This window comes from Sorex fumeus, unplaced genomic scaffold (assembly GCF_029834395.1).
Source record: "Sorex fumeus unplaced genomic scaffold, SorFum_2.1 ptg000095l, whole genome shotgun sequence".
In the NCBI taxonomy this organism is placed as follows: Eukaryota; Metazoa; Chordata; class Mammalia; order Eulipotyphla; family Soricidae; genus Sorex; species Sorex fumeus.
In genome coordinates, this window is record NW_026606152.1 from 18,631,567 (window position 1) to 18,637,245 (window position 5,679).

The following is a 5,679-nucleotide window of genomic DNA, read 5'->3' on the forward strand; positions in this document are numbered from 1 at the left end:
TTTGTGCATTAAGGGTCTCATACAGGTACTAAGAGGTCATCATGTTTGTGCAAGTAATTTAGCATTTTTATCAGGAAGGTAAGCCTGGAGTAGCTTTGAGGTATGGAAATGACTGCTGAGGCTTCCGTAAGTACAGGGCAGTGGGGGTGGGGTGCCCATCCTGCCCAGAGAAAGCCTGGAGATTTCAGTCACAAAACCCGCATATCCGAATTTTCAGCTGTTATATTTCAGTGAGAGCCATCCTGTGACGATGGAAACCAGAGGAGAGCATGGTGGCGATTTTGGATTGTGGGAGCTAGTGGCTGCACTGGGCTCTGGTTGGGTGGGCACCAAACTAACCTGCCTCCTTCTGATTTACCCTAGTGTCTTCAGCCTTTTGCAGGTCCAAGGTTAACTGTGGCTGTTGATATCTTCCAGATTTGTCTATGGGTCTCTGAAACAAGACCAATCCATTAGCATGTATAGCTGAGCCTGGGGTGGTTTGTTAACATGGCTCCCACATATCTTTCGGGAGTTTAATTTCTCGGGAAACTTAGTCCTGAGTTGTTGGGAGCCAGCCAGAGGCACAGTGGCCATTTGAGGTTATCGGGAAGCATGAAGACACAATCAGACTGTTGATGCACTCACCTGAGGTTACAGGTTGAATTCCTGCAGGCATTGCACAACCAGACTACTAACAAACATTGACTGAATTAACGAATAATCAACATTTTCAAAATGTCTCTCTTTATTGCATTTTAGAAGGGTAACTTCTAACAGGAAAATAATCTTCATGGTATAATCAAGACCTACGATTTATTCTTAATATATTTAATAAAAGCTACACATTTTGAAATTTATACAAAGAAATTCTTTTAAGTTATCTGTCTTCATAATTTACTTGTAAATTACTAAGATATCACTGTTTCTTCCACCGTTCTTAGCATAGAAATTTACAGACAGAATGTGCTAAGTAAAAATTCATTTTGGCACTTCTCTTCAATGTAGTACTGGAAGTACTTGGAAGAGAAAAGAGATAAGAAAAAGATATTAAGGGTTTTTCATGTATGAAAGTTAGAAATAATCTCTCACTATTCACAGAAGATATCATACTATATTCAGAGAATACTAAAATCTATACGAAAAACTCCCAGAGACAATAGACATTTATAGTAAAATTGCAGGCTGTAAACTCAATACCCAAAAGTCTATGGCTTTTTTATATGGAAGTAATGAGAGAGAAGAAAGTGACATGAAAAAGCAATCCCATTCACAATCGTGCCACAGAAAATCAAGAACCTTGGAATCAGCTTAACTAAAGAGGTAAAGGACCTATATATCAGGAAATTAAAAAAGACACGAGGAAATGGAAACATATATACTGCATATGGAATGGGAGATTTAACATTGTCAAAATGGCAATTCTCCACGAAGCATTGTAAAAATTCAACTTGATCCCTATAAAGATACCCATGACATTCTTCAAAGAAATTGATCAAGCACTCCTGAAATTCACATGGAACAACAAACACACACGAATAGCTAAAGCAATTCTTGGGGAAAAGACAATGGAGGCATCACGTTCCCCAACCTCAAACTCTACTACAAACGATAATAATGAGAACAGCATGGTACTGGAACAAAGGCAGAGCTGCAGACCAATGGAAAAGGATTGAATATACTGACACACACCCTCAAATATATAATCATCTAATCTTTGATAAGGGAGCAAGAAATGTGAAGTGGATCAAGAGAGTCCTTCTGAACAAACGGTGCAGAAAAAAACTGGACAGCTACATGCAAAAAAAAAAATGGCTACCTAACACCATGCACAAAAGTCAGAGAAAAATGGGTCAAAGGCCTCAACATCAGACCAGAATCCCTCAGGTTCATTGATGACAAGGTCGGCAAATCCCTCCACGACATTGAAGCTAAAGGTATCTTCAAATATAACACGCCACTTGACAAGCAACTGGGAACAGAGATAAACAAAGGGAACTATCTTAAATTAAGCAGCTTCTGTACCTCAAAAGAAACAGTGACCAGAAACAAAGACTCCGCCATGCGGGCAAAATACTCACAGAAGCCTACCATTTTCTCTGAGAGTGAGAACTGGACTATCAGAGTTGCTGTCTTCTAAATAAGATCCAGTCTCTGGATGTTGGCCATTGATGGCATTACATGGATCCAGGAGCAGTTCGTGGTTGTAGCACTTAATTATTAGAAGATGGGGGATTTGGAAGGAGGGGGCACAGTCTTGATCTGAGCAGCCATGGAGATCTCATCCCCCGGTCCCGCACATCTGGGTTCCTCTTCCAGTTCCTTCATGCAAGAGGCTCCTTCAAGCTTGGGAAGGGTGGTCTTAAGCGTACCTATGGCTGGTTGCAGAGGTCTTCAGCTGCCGGGGCTCTAATCAGGGCGGTGAGGGAAACTCACCCCGGCACCTCCAAGTGGCCTCGGTGAGAAAAGCCAGGTGCGAGGTCAGGACACTGTCATTTTAGACATATTTGGAATTAATTTTAGATCGAAAAGTACACATCATTCAAAATACTTATGTGCTTAGTAATAAATTACTACACACTTGTTCAATCACCTCAGAGACCCCACTCTGCTCAGAGAACTAGATTTTTAATTACAGGTCTGTTTTGCCCATGTGTCATGACTGACAATCACTATCAGTAGATATGAAACTCACTACACACAAAGATGCACACAGGTTACTTTGAGACATCTATGTTGTTAATATGAGTTGGCCATTAAACTTCACTGAGACCCTTTGTTCTGTCCTTTATAGGAGCCTCATGAGTCTCACCTTCCGTTCAAGTTGAACATGTAATAAGGTGGAATGAAATCATCAATATGATCCTCACCTCATCCTTCAGGAGAAAAATCCTACATACATTCAAGGTGGTCAAAGTGCAGACAACACCATTCACCTTTTCCTGGAGATGTACACAGGACTGAGGTGGGAACAGCAAAAGGCTCTATTTTAATGTTCTTAATGAAGGATTCAGGGAACAACATTAAACAAACTCATATACCATCTTCCAAAAGAATTATTTTGTAAAACTGATGCCTAGAGTATGGTAAACGATAATATAGTAAAAACCACATTTTTATTTCTGGGACATTAAAGTTCTAAATCTATTTATTATTCATGCTGCTTTGAAATAGATTCCTTGATTAGGAATCATTGTCTGCCATAGGAGTGAGGAAGGACAACACTCAAAGTAATAAGAAGCGAAAAATATGGAAAAATTTACTCCTACTAGGTTTGATAACACATATACTAAAATGGAAATGATACAATGATGAGCATGGTCCTTGCACAGAGATAACATGCAAATTTGTACAGCATTCCATATTTTTGTTGCAAGAAGAATTAACAGGTATACTTTAAGCTAAGACAATCCACACAAGTACAAAAATTATACATAAAGAGAGCACAAATCCTCAAAACAACAATCTCTCTCAATGTCAATGGATTAATGTGCCAATTCAGAGGCACAGAATAGGAAGATGAATTAGAAAATTGAACCCAACATTCTGCTGCCCGCAAGAAACATGTCTGAACAATCAAAGCATCCATGGGCTAAAAGTAAAAGGCTGGGAAACAAGTTTTCAAGAAAATATCACCTCCGCAAAGCTGGAGTGGCCATACTAGTATCAGACCACATGGACTTCAAACTAAAGGTTATCAGATACAGTGAAGGTCATTTCTTAATGATCATGGGATATGTACATCAGAAAGAACTCACCCTCCTCAATGTATATGATCCTAATGACAGACCAGCAAAATACTTTAAAACAACTTCTAATAGACTTATAGAAAAACATTGATAGTAACACAATACTAGTAGGAGATTTCAACACTTCTTTGTCACTTCTCGATAGATCAAACAGACTGAAGCTCAGCAAGGAAATATTTTCTTTAAGGGAAGTAATGAACAATCGTTGGCTTAGGGAAGAAATCAAAGAGGAAATAAAAAGTTTCCATAAACAAATGAGAATGAGGACACGAGCTACCAGAACTTGTGGGACACAGAAAAAGCAGTGTTAAGAGGAAAGATTATAACTCTGACAGAATTCATCAGGAAGAAAGAAAGGGCTTACATGAATAAATTAGAGCTCAAGATTTTGGAAAATAACCAACAAAAGTAGTCCAAACTAGGCTGGAGGAAGGAAATAATAAAACTTGTACCAGACATCAATGAGCTAGAATCCCAAAATACAATCCAGAAGACCAATAAGAACAAAAACTGGTTCTTTGAGTAAATAAATAAGATCATTAAACCATGAGAAGCCTCTCAAAGAAACAAAGAGAAAGAATTCTAATAAATCGAATCAGAAATGCAAAGGGGGGTATCCTAATAGAAAGTACAGAAATCCATAGGATCATCAGAGATTATTTTGAGAATCTTTGCAGCAGGAAATGAGAGAATCTTGAATAAATTGATAAATTATTGGATTCCAATTACCTCCCAAGGCTGAACTAAGAAGATTTGGAATAATTGAACCTATCACTAACAAGGAAATTGAAATGATGGTCAAAATTATACCCCCAAACAGAATCCAGGGCCCAGATGGATTCAATAGTGAACTATTTCAAACTTTTCAAGAGGAACTACTTCCAACATTTTTAAGATTTTCCAGGAAATTGAAGAAACAGAAATACTCCCAAATAGTTTCTATGAGGCAAAGATCACCCTAATACTCAAATCGACAGAGACACCACAAAAAAAGAAAATTACAGACCTATTTCCTTTGTGAATACAGATACAAAAATTTTCAAGAAAATACCAGCAAAGAGAATCTAGAAACTCAACAAAAGATCACACACTATGACCAAGTAGGTTTAGCTTGGGGATGCAAGGATGGCTTAACATTCTCTAGTCAATCAACAGAATACACCATCTCAATAAAATAAAGATAAAAGTCATATGATCATATCAATAGATGTAGATAAAGCATTTGATGAGATCCAGCACCCATTCATGATGAAAAACTCTCAACAAAATGGGAGTTGAAAGTACTTTCCTCAATATAGTCAAAGCAAACTACCACAAACACACAGCAAGCATTATTCTCAACGGGGAGAAAACTAAAGGCTTGGAGCAGAAATCAATGAAATAGAATTCCAGAATACAATCAGGCACAAACCAAGTTACCCACTCTCACCACTCCTATACAGCATAGTACTTGAAGTACTTGCCATATGATTTCGTTAAAAAAAAAATATCAAGGGCATCCATATAAAAAAGGAAGAACTCAAGCTTTTACTATTTGGAGATAACATGATACTATACTTAGAAAGTCCCAAAGAATCTCCAAAAAAGCTCCTGGGAACAATAGATTTGTTTAGTAAAGTAGCATATTACAAAATCAATATCTGGTACGCCATGGCTTTCCCATATATTAATAATGAAAGAGAAAAAAAGAGATAGAGAAAAACAATCCCATTCACAATAATACCTCAGAAAATCGAGTATATTGGAATCAACTAAAAAGGTTAAGGAACTGTACCAAAAAAAAACCCTACAAAACACTACTTCACGAAATAAGAGAGTATATGAGGAAATGGAATCACATCCCATGCTCATGGATTGAGAGGTTTAACACTGTCAAAATGGTAATACACCCCAAAGATATATAAAGATTTAATGCACTTTCTAAATGGATACCCATAACATTTTTCAAATA

General features: G+C 37.5%; 1 pseudogene; it reads left to right on the forward strand.

Annotated features, from left to right (window-relative positions):
- The first annotated feature begins 3,251 nt into the window (after window positions 1–3,251).
- Window positions 3,252–3,348, forward strand: LOC130040997 (uncharacterized; annotated as a pseudogene).
- The last annotated feature ends 2,331 nt before the right edge of the window (window positions 3,349–5,679 follow it).